This window comes from Malaclemys terrapin, chromosome 13 (assembly GCF_027887155.1).
Source record: "Malaclemys terrapin pileata isolate rMalTer1 chromosome 13, rMalTer1.hap1, whole genome shotgun sequence".
In the NCBI taxonomy this organism is placed as follows: Eukaryota; Metazoa; Chordata; order Testudines; family Emydidae; genus Malaclemys; species Malaclemys terrapin.
In genome coordinates this window covers 18,134,382-18,158,792 of record NC_071517.1, presented here as the reverse complement: position 1 = coordinate 18,158,792, position 24,411 = coordinate 18,134,382, and the positions used below count along the sequence as shown (strand labels likewise).

Below are 24,411 nucleotides of genomic sequence, written 5' to 3'. Positions count from 1 at the left end.
CTCATATGGAGTGGATTATGTGAAGTGCTCAGCAAGTCCTGGAGGCACTGAGTGTCCTCCAGTTGCTCAGGACCTTGCAGAATTGGTCCCCAAATTGCTTAACCTTTCTCCTCCTATTACAAAGCTCTGCCCACTTACACTGCAAATTACAATCAGAACATCTAAAGGGCACAAAGGATGGACATGATGGTAGATTTAACAATCCTCTTGTATGTTCCCTGATTCTGTTTTAAGCGCTCTGACGGCAGAGCTCCAGGAGCAGGGGGAACTGGACCTCCTTTCCCTTGAGTTGCTGGGAGGAGGGTTCTCTTCAATAGGTGGGACCCTGTTGATGCTGGTTTGTTTGCCTGCTATGGTTACTGCAGCTGCCCTAGCACTTCCCCTATGCCCTGTTGTTTGTTTTTAGGTCCAAGCCCTCTGGAAGGACAAAACCACCCAAGGACCTGGGTGGATTAAGGAATAGGTCAGCTTGAGAATGATTATTTTAAGGAGGAGGAGGGGGCAGATGCTTACACTCAGTCTGCCTCTCTTTGAGACTGAGGTCTTGCGTGGCAGGCTGGTCCAAGCAGAGACACAACCAGTTCCTCAGATTGGTTCTTGTCCCTGAACTGGGGCATGCTGGAAAGAGGAGAGGAACCTGGGACTCTCTGTTGGCAGGGTCACTTCCCCATGTCGAACTGTGAATGTTTCACTTGAGTGCTGCTGCAATAAGCATCTCTCCTCGGCAGTTGTATTTTATGTGACCACTTTGGAGGCAACCTTGGAACCTGGGGAGTTCTGGGCTAAACACTATCCCATGCAGAAATAATGGTCACTCATTCTATGGCCTGCAGTGGAGCAAAGCTCCCGCACGCTACCTCCCAGGCTCATTGACGTGTATTGCTGGTATGATAACCTGCCTCTGTATAACATCCTCCCCAGCTCTGAGGGGCTGGCTTTTGAGAACATTCCCCTTGGCAATAGAGCCCCATCTGTAAATCACATGCTGCAGACGAGGAGTGACCATTGATTCTGATGATCCTGACTTTCTAATCCAGTGTTCTGGTGTTGTCCAAGACTGTCCAGCTCACCCAGTCCCATATCGGACTGACAAGTCAGATGCCAACCACAGATCACCCTGGCCAATTGCAAAATTGCTGTTACACATATTCCACTGGGGAGCATATTTCTCTCTAGCAATTTTGCTTGTGGACAATTTAAATATCTGTATAAAGGCCACTGCGGCAGGAGCCTGGTCTCCCAAATCTCCCCCTGGTAAGGTGCTTTGCTCTGTCAGTTGGATAGTAGAAAGAAGCTATTATGAGAGGAATGGTCAGGAAGCAAACTCCCTTCTTCCCAGTACTGGATGGGCTTGAGTCGTCCTGCTGGCGGTTTAAGGTAGCAGGGATGGGTTAGGGCAGGGCGAACTCCTCCCCAGTGCATCTCTATGGAGTACTAGTGACTGATATAACTTGCCTGGCCCCTTGTTAGGGCTAGGAAGAGATGGCACCAGAAGGATTCCCCCTGTCCCCCGCCCTGCCCCAACAGCTTTTGTTGTGAGAACCTGCTTCCCGAAAGTTGGAGGAATCTTTGTTTTTTCTCCTTATCTGTCTTTGAGCTTGTTCCTGCATGAATGAGTCGGGTGGTTCAAAGGCCAGCCTTTCCCCCGCCCTTCCCATGCCTCAGTGTGTTCTTCGCTGCATGTGAGAGAGATTTCTTACCCCAATGAGAAGCAAAGGCCAGCCAAAGGATGGAGAAGACCGACTGTGGCCAGTAACCCAGAGAGGCTGCCTGTGTGCAAACCCATTGATATGTCCTGACCTGGACAAAGGGCTCTTGCTGCGTCGAGCTTTTGCCCGTGGGGTTGGTTTGGGAGCAGATGTGCTGTCAGAGGGCGAGGTACATTCAGCTTGCAAATGGACAATGGGTAGCAGCAAAGCCTGGCCCAAAGGCATGTGTTACTGTCCATCTGACTTATCCAGGCTCACAACCATAAGCGCTGACTCCGTGGGTGCTCCAGGGCTGGAGTGCTCTGCACCCACTGGCAGCCAAGCTCCCCTCACCCCCTGCCCCACCGCCGTCTCCTCCCCCTCCCCTGAGCATGCCACATCCCTGTGCCTCCACCTACCTCCCAGCACTTCCTGCCGGGCCGTGGCCAAACAGCTGTTTGGCAGCATTAGCATGCTCCAGGAGTGGGGGGAGGAGTGGGAACGTGGCGCACTCAGGGGAGGAGGTGGGGGGTGGAGCGGGGATTTGGGGAAGGGGTTGGGGCAGGGACTTTGGGGAAGGGGTTGGAATGGGGGCGGGACAGGGGCAGGGCCTCATGAAAGGGGTGGAGTGGGGGCAGGGGCAGAGCGGAGGTCAAGTACCCACCGAGCTCACTGATCCTGTGCCAATGTGCCATTTGGGCAAAGGGGAGTTAGTAAAAATGCACAAGAAAGGGAGTAGTCTTAGGTGAAGCCACTGTGAATGTTCATTTGTAGATTGCAGTGTGGGCCCCTGTGTTATGCTATGGTTTGTGATTTGTGTCAGAGCCAGAGACTAGAGCATTTAGGAGAGGGTGGGGGTAGGGAGTGGTCTGCCTTCCCATGTCCCAAATTATTCACATAGCACCAGTACAGTAGAGATTCGGCACTTGAAAAAAGATGACAGGGTCCTCTATTCCCAGGTAGTCATTCTCCAGGTGTTTCCAGGTACTCTCCCACAATGGGACTCCAGTCCTGATCAGTGTTTCCTCTAATTTTTCCCATGCATGTGCGGACTGATTTTTGTTATGTGCACCAACATGGAGGTGACGTGTGATATATCACCTCCGTGTTGGTGCACATAACAAAATTAATGTGGCGGGGTGGGGCCGAGGGGTTCGGAGTGTGAGAGGCGGCTCAGGGCTGGGGCAGAGGGTTGGGGTGTGGGGGGGGGTGAGGACTGCGGCTGGGGGTGCAGGCTATGGAGTGGGGCTGAGGATGAGGGGTTTGGGGTGCAGGCTGCCCCGGGGTTACAATGGGGAGAGAGGACTCCCCGTGGGCTGGGTGCCTCTCCCCATCGCGGCAGGGCTGGGGCTGGGGGAGGGGTGCCTCTCCCCCAGCTGCAGCAGGTCCGGGGCTGGGGCCAGCAGAGAGAGGCACCTCTTCATCCAGGACTGCAGGAGAGGCATCTCTCCCCGCTGCAGTCCTGAGCGCCTGTGCGGCGCTTAATAGGCTGCTGCACAGCCGCGCAGCTTAGAGGGAACTTAGGTCCTGATTAATGATGGGCTCGATTCACCACTGTCCTGCACCTTGTGTCATCCTTGGCAGGCAGGGAAAGCAGACAGGTATCCCTTTACGCCCATCTTGCACAGGTGGGAAAGCCAAGGTAAACAGCAAGCTGGTGGAGATTTGGGCCCAGTGCTTTTATGTCTTTACTAGCCCGAATCTGCTGAAGTTCCTTGTCTTGTGTATTTATTTCCCAGCAAAAGTGGTTCATAAAACTAGCCTCTGCTCATTCACCTTGTTCAATAGATTGTCCTGGCTATGCTTGCTATGTCTTGTTTCTTAGCTGGGTTGGTTTAAGGGCTGGGCCTGTCCCAGCCCACCAGTTCCTCTGGCTTGATTACTCCCAGCAAAAGCCTCCCTACTGCTCCAAACACAAGGGGCTTGACTTGGCACAGGGGATTCCACACAGGCCAGGGGAGAAGGACTCCTTAGGCTGCAGTAGCTCCAGTTGTTCCTGCACCTGCTAATCTGGGTGGGGCTCCATGTAGCCAAGGGACCAGCAGCCCTGCTCCCGCTAACTCTGCTGTCTGAACATGTGCAGGGAGCCCCTATAGCAGTGTTTCCCAAACTTAGGACACCGCTTGTGTAGGGAAAGCCCCTGGCAGGCCGGGCCGGTTTGTTTACCTGCTGCGTCCGCGGGTCCGGCCGATCGCGGCTCCCACTGGCCGCGGTTTGCTGCTCCAGGCCAATGGGAGCTTCTGGAAGCTGAGGGACGTACTGGCTGCCACTTCCAGCAGTTCCCATTGGCCTGGAGCAGCGAACCGCGGCCAGTGGGAGCCACAATCGGCCGGACCCGCGGACGCGGCAGGTAAACAAACCGGCCCGGCCCGCCAGGGGCTTTTCCTATACAAGCGGCGTCCCAAGTTTGGGAAACACTGGTCTATGGGATTGAATTCCACTGTGCACAGGGGGTGCAGGACTCCTCAGATAATGGCCCCCTCCCTGTGCAACAAAACCCAGCAGCTCTGTGCCCATGTGGCCCTCGTGTTCGTGGAAAAGGACTCTTGGTGAAGTCCCAGTGTTGAACTGGAGACAACAGAGTCCCCTCTGTGGCAGTGGGTCGGGATGTAGGACAAACTATGACTAGAGGGCAGGCATAGGTGTGGGAAATAGGGGTGTGGGGGGTGCTGCAGCACCCCCAGGTTTTGTGTGAGGCCACCGGCCCCACACCCAGGGCTCCACTCCCCAGCTCATGTCCCGGGAGTCGGCCCCATGCCCCACTCCTCAGCTGCTGGCTCCACACCTGGGGCCCTGCTCCAGGCCCTCCATGCAGGACTCCACTCCCCGGCCCTCTGCTAGGGTCCCGGCCACCAGTCCCACTTCCTGGCTGCTGGCCCTGTGCTCAGGGCCTATGTCCCTGGCCCCGTGCCCGGGGTTCTGCTCCTGGGGCCCCGGCCTCTGGTCCCACTCCCTGGCGATAGGGCCACGCTTCCAGGCCTCCACTCCCAGGGCTCCACGCTCAGACCCCTGCTCCCAAGGCTCCACTTCTGGGGCTCTGCTCCTGCCCCCCTCACTCCTCCCAGCTGTGGCCACAGCCTTGGCCCCCTTATGCCTGTCCGGGCCGGGGTCCCTGCCTCCTGGAGACATAGCCTTGCTCCCAGCCTTAGCTTGGTGCAGGGGGGTGGAGGGTGCGGACAGGGGCAAGGGGCTGGTTTTCAGCACCCCCACTACTAAAAATGTTCCAACGCCACTGAGGGCAGGATCAGGCAGCAGGAGGAAGAGCTGGCTGGGCTGGGAGGAAGATTGTCAGGGGTTAGAGAAGATCAGTGAGGTCACCTTGTTCCTCTCCCAGCCAAATGCACAATGCAAAGTGCAGTTCAGCACAACTACCATCACTTACAGCAGAGGAGCGGCCAACTAACCTGCTGTATTGGCAGCAAGGTGATGGTCCTGTGCCTAAAGCATAGGGCTTGGCATCAGGAGATCTGGTCACCATTCTGCTACTGATTTCCTGCATGACCTTTGACAAATCCCTTAACCACGGTGTGACTCGGGATCCCCCCACCAGTGAGATGGGGATGATACTACTTAGCTGAGTGGCGGGGGAGTTGTGAAGCCCAGTTCATTCACACGTGTGCTGTGCTTTGAGATCCTGCCAGCACTGTGGGATGAATGCTTCCTTTTTTCCGGATCACCCCTGCGTGACAGCTCCTGGAGTTTTCAAAATCCCCACAAGCTGAGTCAGCGTCACCTCCTCTCCTTTTTAGAGCAGAGACTTTCCTCTGAATTACTGTCACAGCGTTTTTATTTTTAATTGGCTCTTTTGAACTCCCCCGCCCCTTCCTCTCAGCCGGTTCCACTCCACTCTCTGCACCCTGGGCAGTAATTATCCATCTGCACTCCCAGCCCCGGTCACTGCCTACCTCTGTTGCACTGTGGGGTGCGCATTATTCACAGAGTGACAAAGCCCCTTTGATCATTGACTAGCACTCTGAACCATGTGACCCTGAAGGGGGCGGGCCTTCTCTGCTAACATAGCCAGGAGCCTAGAGTGCTTCAACTGCTTGGGTGAGTCTTCTCATTCTCCCTTTGTTCTTTCCAATAATCCCCCTCCTCCTGCCTCGCCGTGTGCTGCACGGGGACTCGCGTCTCTCCGGCCACAGCTTCCCCCGCAGGGCTGTGGACCTGCATGCCCGGGTAGGGATGGGGGACATTGTGATCGTGGGCTGCTCTCAATGGTAACGTGCAAGGCTCAGCAGAGCAGGAAGCCTTCACGCTTCTGTCCCCCTTCTGGAGATGGGCAGGTTTCAGCAGCTCTAGCCCAGCTAAAGGCTTTCAGCCTGCAGGCTGAGTCATTGTAACCAGAGAGAGAGAGACAGGGATGGGGGAATTTTGTTTCCATGCTCCGACCAGATTCCGCCCGAGAAAGAAGAAAAGAGCTTTGTGCTTCACAGCTATCTCTTTGTAAATATTTGGCCAACTGAGCCGAGTGCTTTAGTTTCTTTCTCTCTGGTGGTTTCTTGCCCTGGCTTTGGAAGGAGCTTGTTTTGCTCTCCTTGCGACGGAGACTTAACTGTAACTTTCCTCTTGCCTTTATCTAACAATCTCGTTTGAAAGAGCGCAGAGCAAGTGGCTGTGTTTTCCTGTAAGCCCTGGAGGGGGGGGAGTCCCAGGTCGGTTTGTGTTCGCTTGAAACTCAAATGACTGATTTTCTTTACGCCGTGTTCTCAAGTGTCGCTTTCAGTCAGTGTTTCTGCTGCTGTGTTACCCTTTACTAGCCTTTTAATGATGAAAACTTTCGGGGCTGCAGGGAGATCTAGTGAGGGGAGATCTAGTGACGTTTTCTTTGCCACTGACTGGGAGCTCCTGATCACTTGGGACAGCTGATTGCAGCAAGATCATTGACGATTGGGAAACAGTGTGTTTATATGGCACTACGGGAAAACCATAGTCCTACTAAGTAAATGCTTTTCTTGGGACTTCTCAGACAGAGAAGTGCTAGGGCGTGGAGTCCTTCTGCAGGTACAGAGCTGGTCCTGGAACCATTGCCTTGCAATGAAAGGGCTTGTTTGCAGGAAATGCACTCTGTCCTTCCAGTCCTAGTATCCCCAAACAACTCATTGTGACCTGGCACTTTTAAAATCCAAACAGCGGGAGCACCAGATTCTTCAGGGTGGCTCTGCTCCCTCTGCTACAGTATGCCTGTGCTGCTTGAAGCCAGCATCCTTGTTGGGAAACCAGCCTTGTTCCAGGAAAGTTTAGACTTTCCTTTTAAAAGAGGCCAGATTCATTCCTTGGGTAGCTCCACTTCAGCCAGCAAAGTAGCATCTGGGATGAATCTGGCCTGATCTATCTAGTGCCATGAGTCTCTGCTGAGACAGTCTTTACCCTTTATGAAGGATGCTTTCTTTTCCATAAGGGGGGGGAGGGGGGCTGAGCAAGACGCTGAGTATGTAAGTGTGCCATTGTTACTGGCAGAGTGAGATTGTTTCCAGGTTTTTCTGTAATGACCATCACCATAGTATGCAGGATGCATTCATGTTATTAATGCAGAGAACTGAGAATGGAAACCAGTTTCTGAGTTCAGGTCCAGCTGTGTTCTGGTTCAAACCCACTGGCTTAATGTGGACTACTCTTTTATGTAAATTCTCCACCGTTGCACTGGCATAGATGCCATGTGGCTCAGATAAAGCAGGCCATCTGTAGGGTTAGGGTACCACTGCTCCAGCGTTTTAAAACTGGCTATCTAACAGACCTGCTGAAGTAATCTACCATCCCAGGGGGGTGGATTTCTCCTGTTAGGAAGCCTTGCGTGTTAAAATCTAGATTCTGGGTTGGATTCTGCTCTCAGATGCATGAGCATAGATCTTGTGGTGTAAGGTTTGCTTGTACAAGCACATACAGGAGCTGCTTTTAGTGGATATACGACCATGTGGGTCTTGTGTTTTTAGGGGACCAGATCTGTGTAACTCTTTTAAGCACTTCTGTTCAACCCCTTCCAAAATCTAGCACTGTGCTCCTTAAACCCACCCCTCCCCCAAAGGTTAAAGTGTAAATCCATGAGTGTAATTGCACAGGGCCAGCTATGACTTAGCCCTGACCCTGCTGTGAAGAGCATCGGATAAGAGATGTGGCTATATATGTTCCCCATTCTCAGCCTTCTATTGGAGCAATGTGCCCTAGTGCATAGACTGGGATTCAGGAGACCTAGGTTCTATTCCTAGCTCTGTCACTGACCTGCTGTATGACCTTAGGCAAGTCATGTCCCCTCTCTTTGCCTCAGTTTCCTCAACTATAAAATGGGGATGACGATATGTCTTTTGTAAAGTGCTTTGAGATCTACTGATGAAAAGTGCTATACATGTAGTATTATTATTACATCATGAGTTCATCTTGCACTCAGAACAGTTTCCCACTCCTCCTGTGCCAAAGTGTGCCACACTCCCATTGGAATTGGGGCAGTAGTCAGTCCTGCATTGCTTCCCTCACAAGTCCCCAGTGTAGGGGGCATGCCAAGGGCAGGGCCAGGGGGACCTGTTGGGAGCAGGAGGGGGCATATTCGTAGCACAAAGCACTACAGAGATTCTGGGCTGGGGCACAGCTCATATAGGCTATGTCTACACTGCAGTTAGATGCCTGCGGCTGGCCTGTGCCCGCCACCTCAGGTTTGGGCTCTAAGGGGTTGTTTCATTGCTGCATAGGCTCTGGAATCCCCCTCCCACCTTTCAGGTCCTAAAGCCTGGACTCTAGTCCGAGCCCGGAAGTCTACACAGCAATGAAACAGCCCCGCAGCCCAAGCCCCACAAGCCTGAGTCAGCTGGCATAGGCCAGCCACTGGTGGCTGGTTGCTGTGCAGACATACCCATAGGCAGCCCATGGGAGGAGAGCAGTCTCATAAACTGCTATAATTTATGCCTGGGGCCGCACGAGCCGTGAATCTGGGCCGCACAAAGGTGCGGTGAAGTTACCTCTGACCCCTCTCCTGCTGATCTCTGCCTTCTGTGCTGAGTCTCCAAAAGGTTCAGCACAGAATGAGAGACCCTGTGTTTTCCAGGAAGCCTTCCTGCCTGGTTCGATTCACTGATCCTATCCCCACATTGTCCGTTACCTGACCCATTGCTCTGTGCCTAGTCTTGTCTTGCTGAGCTTGTAAGCTCTTCAGGGTATGGTGTGTGTCTGACACTGTTTTGTAAAGCACCACGTATGTTTACAGTACTATAATAATGATGCTTAATGCTATCACAAAGTAACTAGTGCAACCCATGTAACACTTTTTAGTTAAGGTGAATGTATCTTTCTATGTTAATACAGCAGAAAGTCTCCGTGTCTGCTGGTGGAATAAAGTCCATCCCCTGGAGAGGACATCAGAGTGCAGTATCCAAGAACTGTGACATCATGGTGATTAAATATGACTTTTAAAGTCTGACAGTATTCTAACCAATAGGATAGCTGTATACAAATGAACCAAAGTCTAACTGTATTGTGATTGGTTGAGTAATCAATGATGTCTCACTCCTGCACTCAGCAATCAGCTGTTCCTAACTTTTTTGAACTCCTTTGTAAGGGAGGGACTCTAAATGTTTACTTTTCTCCTCTTGAACAGAACACTACAAGAGAGATTTTACATTGTAAATTATTTTAATTTTAAATACCATGTTTTTTTTTTTTTATTAACATAGTGTGGTGCCCTATATTCAATACCTAACACAGGAACCCCATCCGTGATGGGGGGTCAGGGGTTAAGCATGCATATCAGGTTCCAATCCCCATACAATCCATCCAAGCCTCATTCTGGTTACCACACTCTCCAAGACTACAGTGCTGTCTTGTTGAGTAGTTCAAGCGAACCAGTGAGAGCCAGGACTGGGTTTTATTCCTGACTCTGACAGTGCCGTTCTGTGGCCTCAGGCAAGTCACTTAACTGCTCTGCACTTCAGTTTATTAATCTCTGAAAGAGGGTTAATACTTTCCTATCAGGAGTATAGAGAGGCTTAATTAATTCACAAGAGAAAATCCTGCTGAGTTAATGTTGCCAGTGCATTTCAGTGGAGCTCAGATAACAATCCCTCCAAAAATTCTACCCTGGGTTGAAATGTGGCATGTGAAATTTCAAGGGAATTGGATTCTTTTAGGGAAGCTGAGTAATTGCTGGCTGAGGGCTTGAAAATCAGGTTTGTACCAGGAAGTTGGTTTCAGCCTTAATTACAGTTACCGCTGTTCCATGACGCATATAAAGCACTTTGAGATGCTCAGGTGACAATTGTTCGAGAAACGCAAAGGATCATTATCACATATCCCCTGCTCGGTGCGTGTGGGTATGGTCTTCTGACTTGCAGTCAGCTATAATTGGGACGTAGCTATTGCTCTCAGCAGTATGTGCCCTGGCTTCTACTGGAAAGTCTCAGTTGTGCTCAAGAGAGGGAAATGGAAGTCCATCCTCACCATGCCCTTGAAATGGTCTTCCATACGCCCTGAAAACTGTGAGGTCCCCTGAGCAGGGTCCTCCTTTCTCAGAATTCTGGGACTCTGTGGAACTGCAGCATAGGAATTTGCTTTCCAAGGGGTTTGCTATTGTGAGGAGACTTCAGGATCCTACAGAGCAATAATAGATCTCACACTGAAATAACTACCTGTAATCCCCATCCTGTTTATAGAAAGAGTCGCAGCCTCGTTGTTCACACTAGAACTAGGCAGACAGCATGGTTGCTAGTTCTCGCTGGGTCATTGAATTCCATGGCCTCTGTTACCTTAGAACAATGATGTCCAAATTATGGTCAGTGCAGAGCTGGCTGGTCATATGGCCCTGGCTCCTCTCACTAAAAATATATTCACTCCTTTTCTAATACACATTTTTCACGTAATAAGCAATTGCTGTCATTGCCACGGGGCTGTTATTTGATTGACAGCAGGAAGGGAGGTGGCCGGGAGATTTCTTGTGATGTGGTTAAAGTGTTGCATTCTGGGAACTCCTGCTCGGGGCTCTCACTCCTTTCTCCTGCTCTGAATTTTTAAACTCTGTTAAGATCATAAATGATGTCGAAATCTCCATCCTCATCTGTGTTGCCCCTAGGTGTGTTTGTTCTTTCGAGGGCCAAGTACTCAGATCTTAGGAACGGGAGCTAAGGTCCCAGCCAGGACCTTTGGTGCACATGTTGCTTATTGACAGTCTCTTGGCTTTCACAAGGGTCCGGAGAGCACTGCAGGATTGTTCCGCATCAGGCGCTAAACCCCTGAAGCACAGATTTACATGCGTGCTGGGTGAAGGGGCCTTTGGAGCAGAGAGAAGGAAGAATCAAAGTCTTCTTGAGCTGCTGTTTTAGTGGCGGCTTCTCTGTATCTTCACTTTCATGGTGGCTTTTGATTTGTTTTCTGACAGGAGGAGACACTGAATGGAAGACAAAAAAAACATGTTCTTCAGTGTTTGGGGAGGATTGTCAGTTACATGGAGGCACCATTTGCTGTGGGCTTTCTCCTGGCTCAGCTGGAAGAGGTTAATTTTTTCCATTCCCCCAGTAACACTCTCTTTCCCCAGGATGACTGTGAGGAGCAGAGGGGAATTGCCTCTGTCACTTGCCCAGGGAGGGCTGGGCAACAGGGAATGTCTGTAGCTGATTCTCCTGATTCATAGATTAAAAATAGTAAGAGGCAGCCCCTGCTGGACAGTCCACAAGAGGTGGAAAGTACGAACACTGGAAACCAGACTGGACAACAGACTTCCCTACAATGTGTGTGAGACCGGGGCACTGACAGCTCAAGTTTTATGCCCCCTAATGTGGGTTTCTGCTGAGTTTCTTTGGCATTGTTTTCCCCTCTGTTTATCCCCTCCACGTCTCCCCGCTGGTCAGCCACACTCACTGTAGGTTTCTTCTCCCGGAGCCCTCCCATTGTTAGCCACTGACCCTGGAGCATCTTCAGATGATGTTACGATCCTCCGTTTTCTGCCAGCCTTGTCTGAGCCTGGAGACCTTCATCTCAGGGTGGCTCTTGTCCTAACCACTAGGGCTCAGAACTGTATTGCGATCCTGTTTTCTTAGTGCAGTGTGGGACTTTGCTTTCCCATCACAAACTGTAGGCAGTGGCCAGCCAATCTCACAGTGGCCTTTGATACCCCTTCAGGACTGAGGGCAGCTGCTAACTGGTGCTGTGTCGGACCCCTTAAACAGCGGAGCTGCCCCCACTCTGCCTTGGGCAATGGGACTCCATTCAAATGCCTCCTTCCCCCTTGCCAATGGGCCAAGCTGTTTCCTGCTCTGGGCTGCTTCCCTTTGACCCCTGGGCCCATGCTGGGCTGGGCAGGCTCTGAATCAGGCCAGCAGGGGCTGTGGGAGGGTGGGGCAGGCAGGGACAATGCCAGCTAGCAGGCGGGAAAAGTAAAACAAAAGGCCAGGCCTGTATTTTTGTCCCTGGTGGTTGGGGCAGCCAGCTGGCTCCTCCTTCGTGGGAGCCCGGCCCCAGCTGCTGAGCAGAAGAGGCTTCTCCTTGTTCTCTCTTCCGCAGAGGAATTACCATATGAATACCACTCTTTCCCAATCCCAATGAGGCTGGCTCCTCTGGCGCCCAAGGAAATGCAGATAGCAAGGGTGAGGCCCGGGTTTAGGCACTTCTGCAACTGCATCTGCACAACAAGGCGCTGCTGCTTGGCAGGGAACAGGAGCCCTTCCTCCCAGCAGTTCCATGGGAATGTGGATTTGCGACTTGTGCTCTCTGCAGAGAGCCGGTTTGCAGGGCATGTTCTCTTGCCAGAAGGACTCGATCAGTCAATTAGCCACAGGCAGCAGGGTAATCCCAAAGCAAAAAAATCCCAGTAGAAATGGGACTGCAGTAAATTCCAGATCCAGTTTGGGGAAGGCTCGGATCCAAATCAGAATTTTGTCACCTGCTCCACTCTGGAATGGCCAGACTGAAGCCAGCGTAGTTCTGTGGCTTGGGCACTGCCCTGGGAGTCTGGAGTCCTGGGTACTAATCCAACCTCTGCCATTGTCCTGCTGTGTGACCTGGGGCAAGTCACATCAGCTTGGTTTTTCCTCTCACTCTGCCTGTCTTGTCTATTCAGACTGGAAGCTCTCAGGCAGGGACTGTGCATACAGAGCCTGCTGCACTGAGGCCTGATCACAGCCGGGGAATCTAGGTGCTGCTTTAATACAGATAATAATAACACAAATGCTGACTATCCGCTGGAAGTTGGGATCCAGATCGGCCTGCACCAGCCAGGAGCCAAGGACGTGTGTTGGAGAAGGAGTGCTGGGCTCTGCCCATCTGGGAAGAGAATCATAAGGTGCTTTCTCTTGGTGAGTTGCAGCTAAGAGGAGAGAGGGGATTTCCCTTTTGGATCTGAGTCAAACTGGCATGAGAGGGCAGTTAATGAGATGCTTCCAGGAGTGCCTCTCTGCTAAGTTGAACACTAAGATACGGTGACCCTAAAGCAGAGCTGGAAATGTCTAGGAACATATTTTCTAGTCTCTTCTGAGACCGAAGAGGGAAGGTGAGACCTTTTGAATTGTTGCTGGAATCCCAACAGTTGCACCCAATTATCCCCCGCTTAGACCCCTGTCCTCTGCCCAAGAGTCAGTTGAAGGTTTGGGGCCCATCAGTGTCACTCATTAATCAGCCAGAGGGGCCACTCTCATGTAGTCTGGGCCATCCCTCCTTCAAAGGTTCAGTGTGTTGCCTTCACAGGACTGGGGAGATGCCAGCCGGGGCTGTTGCACGTGGCCATGCAGCATGCCTCTGCTGGGCCAGCTGAATGCATTGTGATTTCCTCTAGTCCTGCCTCGGGGGCAGCGGTGGTGGGGGGGGCTGCTACCATCCAGCCTCCTCCGCTTCATACACTGGAGGGCTCTGAGGATGCTAAACTGGAGCCTTCTACCTAATTCAGCTCAGAGCCATGCAGCATGTGATTGCTGGAAACTCCCCCGCTTTCCCGGGGACAGAGCTCTAAATATCAAGTCCGGAAGGTCCAGCTCCCAGTCTGTTTCTAGGAATCAACGCCTCCTGTGCCGTTCGGTGACATGAGTGTAAGCCATGAAGCACAGCAGGGCACGTGCTGGTGTCGTATGCACACAGCAAGCAGCTGACACTGTCACAAGTAGCTCTGAGCCATGCTGCGTGCTCCTGCCATTGCCCATGCTCTCACTAGGCAGCTTGGGATACTCCTGAACCAATGAGTTTGCTCTGCCAGGCCACAGTCTACAGGAGCCTTTGCAGCTGGGGAGCAGTGAAGCACTTCCCCTCCCAAGACAGAGGCTGAAGTGGAATTAGTGAGCTCCAGAGTTAACCCTTTAGCTGCTGGCCTCCAGAGCTGTCTCTATACTAGGGTGAAAAGTGGAGCATTGCCACTTCAGTGGTGAGACCAAGGACATGGGGCGGCACTGGAGATATGCTTTGTCTTGGGTGGATGAGAGTGTGCCACAGGGGTTTCAGTGAAAGCCACCTCCCATGCATAGGGGCGAGGTAGACACCAGCTTTACCTCTCCTGTAAGGTGCTACCACTAAGGATCAGTGAACTGGAGCACTTAGGGGTCTGATCCTGTGAGGTACTGAGCATCCTCCATTCCCTTGAAGCCCAGGATGGTTGAGGGGGCGCAGCACCTTACAGCTTCAGAACCTGCACCTTTGAGCCCCAGTCCTGTTGCCCAGCAGCAGCGTGGGATGTGCCGCTGCACCCACCCTGTGTAAGGGCTGGTGCATTGAGTTCCCAGGGAAGTGCTTCCTCAAGGAGGAAGCGGGTGAGACTGGCAGGAGTGAGGGATGTCCTCCATTGAGCATTCACTCCCTGCTGGTGCTGCAGCGCAGAGATAAACAGGAAGCTTGTAACAACTCATTTATCATCACAGTGAGCAGGGCTGACACAAGGGGCTGGGACCAGCCCAGGGTTCCCACTTGGGTTGGGTAAGACACTGCTGAGCCTGAGGAAACAAAATGATCCATTGTTCCCCCTGGGGTGCGGGCCGAGGGGGAGATATTATAGGGGTATCAGAAACAATGGTGATGGGCATGACTATAAGAATGTAGCTAGATAACGCTGCACTTACATGCTTGGGCCCTTTCCCCCATCTGCCTCCACCCTTACTCATGGTTGTCTTAGATATACAAGTACAAAGCATTATTATTAGCAGAACAGCACCTGCATCAAATGACAGGGCTGGTTCTATAAACAACCTGGGATAACAAGGCGCTGTTAATTAAGCTCTAGAAGAAAGAGCAGCACCGTGGCAGCTTTAATAGGATTGTAGCTAAGAGTTTTCCCCTTTCTTCAGTGTTGGGTTTTCCTCCTTTCTTCTGGGTTGCACAGCACCAAAAGCAAGAAAATCTCTCCACCGTGGAAATCTCTAGGGGCACAAAGAAATGCCCCTTCCACCTGGTTTGTACGTGTGCATGTGTAGCGTAGTACGTTGACAGTCATGAATATATAGGCACAATAGGCCTGTCCTACATAGCCCTTACTCAGGTGAGTCAGAGCTCTGCATCGGTGGGATTTACTTATGTGAGTAAGGCCAAGATTGGGGCCAGCTGTCAAATGTGGATGGCTCTATCAGGGCATGCAAAAGGCACTAAAAGAATCAGCACTCAGGAGCATTTTAGCCATATACATGCCTCGTGGAGCCCCCAGTAACGAACCTAAGTTCTCTTATGCAGAGAAATGTCCTAACAAAGACCAGCCATGCTGTATGCTGTCACTAACTCTGTCCTGAGACTGGGGAAGTGCTGGCTTGGTCAGCATTGACAACAATAGTCCAGAAACCGCCAGTTCTGCGTGTGCACAGTCATACCTCAGCCGGGAGTATTTGTACTGAGACGTAACTGACCGCCTTTGTCTGGCCCGTTGTGGTAACACAACGCTTTGAGCAGGCATCCCTTTGTTTCCTGATGCTGTAGCATTAGCTGGACCTGCTACAAATTGTGGTTAAAAATAATGAAAGGCTGAAGAACTATGGGGAAGTTCTCTGCTATTACTCATGCTTTGTGTTACAGTAGTGTCTGGAGGCCTCAGCCGAGAACGGGACTCTAGTGTGCTAGGCGCGGTACAAACACACGAGACAGTCCCTGTCCTGCAAATCTTACATCCTAAATAGAGAAGGCAGTCGAAGGGTGGGAGGGAAAATGGGCTGAGAGGTCAAGTGACTAACCCAAGGTCACCCAGCAGGTCAATGGCAGAGAGCCCAGGTTGGCTGATTCCCATTCTAGTGCCATGCGTCCTCTTTGTAACTTATTTGCTTCTATGATTCTCTTTTGCTGTTCTCCATGACTGCTGATTCTCCTCAGTAGATAGGGGCAGAGAGAAGGGAATTCAGAGTAGAATGACAATAATAATTAAAAGAACAGGAGTACTTGTGGCACCTTAGAGACTAACAAATTTAATAATAATTAAGGTGACTGATGAGGAGCTATTGAGAAAATGAAGGGCCTTGTACTGCATCCACTAAAAGCAAATTGAAGTTTTTCATGTTGACATCAATAGGGACAAGAATGGATCCGGTGCCGCTTGGTCAGATAGCAGATAGGGGTTTGTATGCATGCAGTTTTCACACCAGTCTAACTACATGGATAGAAAAACCAATTCAGTTAAAGCCTCCAGATGGACACACTGATCCTGGGATAAAGGTGCTTACGCGTGCAGCGTTTGTATTGGTTACTGATATACAAAGGGTTGGACTGGTTTAAGCAACATAGTGAAACCATTGCCAGGCCTGTGTGTAGACAAGGTTGAAGAGAAATGTGGTTAAGCCATTTCAGAAGTGTGAGAGAGGTGCCATGCGGACAGTAGAATTTTGGTTGGTACAGAAAGGCCTACCTAGGAATCATGGGATGAAAGTTAGCGTGGGAAAGTCCAGGCTGGCTATCAGAGAGACGCTCCTAACGGGGAGGTCTATTTGACTTTATAATTGAATTTATAATTTATAAAGTTTATAATTCCTGGGGGAATTGGGGCAAGCCACAGTGCTGATATCATTCAAACTCTGATGGGGCAGAGAGCACTGAAGAATCTTACTGTAGAGCCAGTCATGCTGGATTGAAACGGTCCAGCAAGCCCATTTTGAGTCTGGGATGACTTCCCACACTTCACTGCATTTATTTGTTCACCAAAAAAAATATTACAAGATTTTCTTAAAATGTGCATTTTCCCCCTCGCCCATTTAGTGCCTGTTGGATGAGAACTGATTGTTACTTGCTGAGTGCATTTCCTGTGTGTTTTTATGCAAATCGCCTCTTGCTGTTTTTAATTGTCCATAAATTAGGCTGCTAGTGGTTAGAGAAAAGCAGGTTGTGGTGAAGTCGTGCCAAATCACTCCAAAATTGTCCTGAGTTTGTGGGGGAAGACTAGCTTCAAGCGGCTTTGCAATGGTTGTGCTGGGCAGTGGGAGATGTGGCACCTGATTCTCCATTCCTTCTGATCTCTGCTCCATCCATGGATAGAAGATTTTATGGGTACGTCTACACTGCAATAAAAACCCCATGGCACTGCGTCTCAGAGCCCGGGTCAGCTGGATCGGGCTGTGGGGCTAAAAATAGCAGTGTAGGCGTTCAGGGTTGGGCTGGAGCCAGGGCTCTGAGACCCATCCCCATTACAGGGTCTCAGAGCCCAGGCTCCAACCCAAGCCCCAGTGTCTACACTGCAAATTTTAGCCCCTCGAGCCCAAGCTCCAAGAGCCTGAATCAGCCGACCTGTGGCCATGCCATGGATCTTTTATTGCATTGTAATCGTACCCTAAGCCACTGCCCCCCTCCCGGTGTTCTCAGCCGGGTGTAAGCGAGAGCAGTCTGAGGGAGCTGCAAAGGGGAGTGGCATAAAGCAGTTACACTGGGGTTATTAGCCAAGCAGTCCGTTCCGCTACTGAACAGCTCCTTTATGCTGCTGGAATGGCTTAAAGTGGGCCTTGCGGAACAGTGAATTGGGAGCTTGGTGCATACATTTTTATAGGGCAGGAAGCTACGTGGGAGAGTGGTGACAAACCTTAGAGCCCAGGGAGAGGGAACCCAATGTTGGGGTGCAAGGGCCCCTTCAGACCAGATGATCCATTCAATCTCTGGTTAATCAGCTGCTGGCTGCAGTTAGCATTTGGATGACAGTGGCAGATGAATTTCTAATGTAGGGTGAGGAGTTAGCTATTGATGGTCTCCTCTCTAGGTTCACGACCTCCCTACCACGAGTAGTGGGACAATACTCAAGTCCTCACTGCAGGAGGGGAGCTGTTAGCTGCCCATCAACCAGAAAAACACTGGAAGACAGAGGCAGCTCAGAGGGAACGTGGCATGAGACTTAGTCTGCTCTCTTCCTCAGCAACGGCAGCAGATCTCCAGCTGTGGCCCAAAGAGCAGGGCTCCCCACCTTCTGTAGGTCTGAGCATCACTCTCTCCAAGGTGACCTTTGTAGCTGCGACACTTGTTTGACTAACGATGTCTATGCGTAAAGGCAAATCAGTAGCTGTTGCCCTGATCCTGTCACATTCTAGGTGTCTCCTGAGTGCTCTCAACTCCTGATGATGTCAGCATGTCGCACTACCGAACTTCTGTCCTCCGTGAGCAGAGGATGATGGGAGAATCTTTCTCCTCTGCTCCCTGAGTATGTGTCTGGCCCTGGGCCTGCCTCTCAGCAGTGATTGATGGAGCACAGTTAGAGGTCACTGGCCTAGTGGTGCTGCGGGTCTCCCTGCTGCTAATGGGCCGCGCTGGAAGGAAGGGTGCTGCTGCAGTGGCAGTGCTGGGTGAAGGGAAGTGAGTCACGCCCTCTTGGCAAAGCAGCTGACACATCTCAAGGATGCAGAGCCGGCTTTGCATATCGACTGATGGCAAAATCCAGAATGATTCCTTCCTTCCTTCCTTCCGTCCTGTGCCTGCTTGTGGACATGAGCCAGGCTGGAGGTGTCAGTCTGTGGGAGCTGTTCTTTCCCCTTCTTAGCCAGGGGTCAGGCAGCCAGGCCTAGCTCACTGCATAGGAATGTGGTTTTTTTTTTCTTGAGAGACAGAGCTGAACCCAGCCCCAGTTCCTTTTCCCAAACTCGCTGTAGTTTCACCTGAAAGGGTTGAGCAATGCAGAGGGTATGTCCAGAGCTGCCCGTGTGATTTGTTGGGCTCTCAGTCATGGGAGGGAATCAGGCAGTAAATTGGATCTCCCTCCAGTACTTTAACCAGGGGTGTGAGAGAGCGAAGGTTACACTGGCCCAGGACTTGCAGAGTCTGAAGTGCCCCAATACGCTGCTTGCCCTGCTCCTGTTTTAAGACCAGGCTTGAATTTTACAGAGCAGGCTGTGGGAACGAGCTGTCCGAGCGGATGCATTTCCCACACAGATGCTCCCTGCACTGCAGCAGGAGGGGGAGAGATCATAGGTGGCAAATGGAAAACTGATGCTTCTCCAGAAAATACGAATGATGCAGCTTAATGAATTCAGGGAAACAAGTCAGAATTGCTCCCTGTTTCTTGCCAATCAAAACAAATTCACAACGGCAAAAGTACTTGATTCCAAAAGTTCCCCTCACTATCTGAAGTACTGATATAGTCCCTCACAGTCTTTAGTGCATTTACCTTCCCAACACCCCTGTAAGGCAGAGCAGTGCTATCATCCCCACTTTACAGATGAGGGAACTGAGGCTCAGAGACGCTAAGTGACTTGCCCATATGTGACAAAGTGGGAATGTTCTTAATGTGTTCTTTGAATACTGATTGGGGAGTATTGACATGGGAAGGTTGCAGGGGAGTTTTGCTGGGCCTGTCTGCATTGGGGATGGGAGACTTTTCTTGAGGGAAGATACCTGAGCACGTAACATGAGAACCCAGGAGGGGGGTTGGAGGCCAGGTAACACCTCTGCCCGGGAAACTGGACAAAGGCTGGGGGAGGAGCCAGGGGGAGGCTGAGTGAGACGGCTGGAGGGAGTTTCAGTTTGGAGCTGGCTGGGAAAATGGAGGGGAGCCCAGATGGGGCTCTGGTCTCCCAACGGGGCTCTGGCCTCCCTGCCTCCTCCAAGATGGACCTAACTGAGGGGGTCCTGTTGTCTGTACCTGCAGGACCTAGCTTGGACTGTGTTCCTGTCGTCTAAATAAACCTTCTGTTTTACTGGCTGGCTGAGAGTCATGGTGAATCGCAGGAAGCCGGGGGCGCAGGGCCTTGTCTCCCCCACACTCCGTGACACCATATTCGCACAGGAATTCTGTGATAGAGCAAGAACTTGAACCCAGGTCTTCCAAGTCCGAGGCCAGGGCCCTAATCACTGGACCATCTTCCTCTCACTCTTCAGTTTCCCGCCCCCCACTCGATGCTCCCGTCCAGCGCTGCGTTCTCCTGACTCTTAGAACCATTGATAATGGAGTCTCTTTACCCCAGCATCAGGGGAGCAAAAAATGTACGGCCAAAACACTGGCCAAAAAGATGACTGGTGAATAACCAGCGACTGCAAATGTCTGGGGAGTTTTTCATGCGGTCCAGAGTGGAACATCACCGTTTTTAGTTTTAAATCTGGTTTCAGACAGGAGCAGCGAGCTAATTAGTACAAGTCTCTGCTCTCTGCACTGCTCCTGGGGCTGCCCCGCAGTGGCAGGACGGGTCTTGTTTGCTCTGAATCCTTGGGAGTTTGGATTGGGTCCATTCACTCCAGGAAAGCGTAAGGTATCCCTTTTGTGGGATTAAGCCGCTGAGTAAATTTCTGCTTGCAGCCCTATTCGGAAATGAATGGGGTCTTTGCACAAGCCCTGGCATATGCTAAGCAAGGATTATGCTGTTAAATAGGGAGTTCAACCGTTGCCAAAAACTGACAACTTGAAGAAGAAAATTGCATTTTATGTAGGAGGAGGGACTCGGGGCTCTGCCACAATTGAATGTAACAAATACTAATAATATCGAATTCCGATATAATGATTACACCTAACTCTTATATAGTTCTCTTAACCCATAGATGTCTAAGTGCTTTACCCAGGAAGACATGTATTACTGTCCTTCCATTTTGGGGCTAACTAAGGGATAGAGAGGTCAAGTGTCTTATCCAAGGTCTCAGTGCAGGCGAGTGGCAGCTGATTTATTGATTCATAGATGACAAGACCAAAAGGAACCATTGTGATCATTTGGACTGACCACCTGCATATCACAAGCTTCCCGGAATTAATTCCTGTTTGAACTAGATCAGATCTTTTAGAAAAACATCTACTCTTGATGTAAAGATTTCCAGTGGTGGAGAATCCACCGCAAACAATTCTTAGTGGCAACTAGTGGGGAGGGACACAAAGAGGGCACCAGCCAAAGGGGGGCATGTGGCCTCACCATGCGACACCCATACATGACTCCTCCCAGCCCAGGGCCCCCATGCTCTCCCCATCCTGTCTCTTCCCTATCCCATGTTACCTGGTGGGGGAGGGGAGACTCTGTCCCGCTGCACCATGCCGGGCAGCGTCAGTGTGGCCGGAGGCTGCCTGGGACTCAGGAGAGTGCTGTCACCCCATCCCAGCATGTTACCTGGCATGGGGGGTGGGGGAGAACTCTGTCCTGCTGCGCTGAGCTGCTGCACTACGCCGGGAGGCGTCCGCTCCCAGGCAGCGTGGGAGAGTGCAGCCGCTGGGCAGCGTGGCTGAAAGAGGAGAGGCTCTGGTCCCACCTTTTCTCTTCCAGCCCTGGCCCTGCCAGCTGCTGGCCCCTTGCCCCCGCAGCATTTGGGGAGGGTCATGTGACCCTCTGGGCCCCTCCCACCCGTTGCCCTTGAATGGTTCCAATGGCTAATTACCCTCATTGTTACAAATTTGAATTGCACTGGATAGAATCTGATTTGCAGACCAGGGTCCTTCCCTGTTCAGTGGTTCACACTGGCTCCTATTGACTTTAATGGAGCTTCACTATGGTCTGAATTTGCTCCATTTTCTGCTACTGATCTGAGAATTGCAATACAAGCGGCTGGAGTTTCCAAGGTGCAGAACACCTGCAGCATCCATTGAAGCCAGTAAGAGTTATGGGTGATTGACACCTCTGCAAATTGGGCCATTTTGTTTACCAAAAATAAAATACAGTTTGGTGTCTGAGCCCTATTGCTGTGCGGTAAACCAGGGATCAATGCGATGTGCGCCTATATGGATTGGAAACCACTCTTCAGAGCTCTGTTGTTAAGAGCCGCAAGGCAGAACGTCTGGCTGCCTGCACCTTGCACTCTCTGCTGTGTCCAAAATAGCGTATAAATTGCAGAGTAAAAACTAGAACCCAGCAATCCTGTCTCATAGCCTGGTGCCTGTCCAGTGGCCATATGGCCACCCGTTCCATGGTAAGCAGCAGCAGACCCTGGTGCAGCTGTTGGATGGGATTGCCCCAAGGAAAACCTGGGCTCCTGTGGAAAGTGCTAGTGGCATTGTTGATTCATTACTATAGATGCCACGGAGTCTTCTCTGGGAGCTGGTACTGAACCAATGCCCCAGCAGAATTTGTGGCACCCTGGGCTGCTGCTGGGCCTGATTCTCCACTGCCTTGTACCAAGGGGATATAAAACGCTGCCATTGGTGTGCGTGGAGAATTCTGCACTGGTCTAGTTTTACACCCACACCTGTAAGTGGCTGTGCAAGGCAGGGAAGAATCAGGCCCAGTATTTTGGAGGTGATGCAATACTGACAATGTGTCCCCTTGTGCTTAATGCAAATCTGTGACGCTTCTCGTAAGAACACAGGCGTTTGCCCAGAATTATTCCTAGCCCCAAAGTTCTGAGAGAGAGGCAGGATGATCTTGTGAATTATGACCCTGGACCGGGGTGCAGAAGTCCTGGGTTCAATTCCTGGATCTGCTATAGATGTCCTGTGTGACCTTGGGCAAGTCACTTAATCTCTATGTTGCTCAGCGGCAACTGGGGATAAGAATCCTTCCTGCCACTAACCTGTTGTCATTTTGGGCAGTAAGTTCTTCGGGACAGGGACTGTCTCTTCCCATCTCCATTTATAGAAACTAGTATAATTGGGCCTCAACCTCAGAAGCCTGTAGGTGCTACTACAGCACACATGTGAGAGGTGGTCGTGTTGCGGTACAAGTGATTCCTCTGTGCCAGTGATGCTCTGACTCTGAGCCGCAAATGGGTCTTTCATGGGTCGCTGGAGCCTCTTTACAGCGCATGATATTAAAACACACTGTGACTTAATTATTAACCAATCAGGATGCTTTTACTATGCTATTAACCAATTGTAGTTGATAAAATAAGAATTCTTTTTCCATCATTTTGCGTGAGAATAATATATGTGGGGATATATGTAATCTAAATATTTCCCCCTCATACTGTTTAAATATGACTAGATAGTACTGTAGTAAATGAAACCATGAGTTCGCATGACTGTGGCTCCTTTGGGTAATATAGATTGCTAATTTGGCTCCTGAACCACTGAGGTCTTGAGTATCACTGCTCTGTGCAAACAGTCTACAAATAACTTTGATGAAATGTACTGTTCTAAATACCCAGTATGTCTCTTTGGTAGAGTCAGGGACTGTCTCTTTTTATAGTCTTTGTGCTCGGGTGCTCATTCTCCCCACCCTTCGATCATTTTTCCAGGTGGGCTTTTTGTGTTGCCTCTGCAGCTGAAACAGTAAGTGCACTCGAAAGAGCGTGTAAGAGTTCCGTGATACGTGAGCTACCAGTCCCACGGTATGTGAGTTACCAGCCACGATGCAGCGTTTGTAGATGCGCTACAGTGCTTGACTGGTTGAGGGGAGAAACTTTTTCTCCAGTTCTCTGCTGCTCACAAACAAGGCTAACATCACAAACCCAAGTCTGCATGGAACAGTGAGGAAAGTAGTAAGGAAACAGACTTCAGTTTCAAATATAACAGGCTGGCCAAGCATGTTGTGTTCCCCCTCCAGCAGCTCACCCACCCAGAGGATAAGTAGTTGCTACTGCTAGCAGTTCATAGAGTTACTCCTTTAGTTCAAGGGGTAAAAGTCCATGCTGTTTGGGTAAAGAGTCTGGTTCAGTCCCTGCTCGTGACCCAGAGTAGGGACGTTTCACAAGCATCCAGGAGATGGTTGTAATCCTCAGTGTGTTTAATTGTTTTAATAATAGTGAAGTGTAGAGTAGCCACCATTTATAAAGTCAACACACATCTGAGAGACCTCACTAATTTCCTGTTCTAAGCACAGATGGAAAGTGCTGCATCTCAGACACAGCTGGGTGCTAACTTGGCACATGATGGCTTTTCAGTGGCAACCATTTTATATTGATAGCTCTGTGTTCGAAGGCCCCGATCCTGCTCTCTGTGAGGACATTGACTTCAGCATGAGCATGACAGAGCCTTACATCAGCAAGGCCCTGTCACGGTGCAGGTCAGCCTGCTGGCTTGCATGCCCCAGTCCTGGCCCTCAACCTAATGCAAACCTGGAAGGAGTTGCCTTAAAAAACGATGGGCCCAGCTGCTACTGGGCAAGGCCCTGTTTGGCATCTAGCATAGGATTTTCACTATTAAGGAGATTAAAACACTAATGCCCATTGATAGGGGTTTGAGCTTTATTAAGTCATATAAAGTGGTGTAATCCAGCTACAGCGTAAGCAGACTGAGGCTGGATTTCCGGCCTCGGTTTCAACACAGTGACGGCACTTTCTCAGCAATTGTTATTTGCGGTGATCAATAAAGTGAGGGGCCGGAATCAGTCCTGTCCAGCCTGTTTTACAGCCCGTTTTCAGAGGGATACATGCCAACTTCAGCAGCATTGGCAGCCCGGGGAAGAGAAGAGAAGGGAAGGCAGCCATGGGCATGAACGGGGTTAACGTCGCAATTGGCAGGGACCTACCACCGGACAAGGGA

General features: G+C 50.9%; 1 protein-coding gene across 5 annotated transcripts in view; it reads left to right on the top strand.

Annotated features, from left to right (window-relative positions):
• The window catches only part of SEPTIN9 (septin 9), a 252,992-nt gene that overhangs the window by 174,560 nt on the left and 54,021 nt on the right, over positions 1–24,411 (top strand). Inside the window, exon 1 of one of the 5 annotated variants that reach the window (XM_054047108.1) lies at positions 5,638–5,738. The exons of 3 other annotated variants lie outside the window; for them this stretch is intronic. The gene's annotated coding sequence lies outside the window, so the exon portion shown is untranslated. Of the gene's footprint in view, positions 1–5,637; positions 5,739–8,995; positions 9,069–24,411 lie in introns of those variants that run through there. One more of the 5 variants, XM_054047110.1, reaches the window with a different exon arrangement.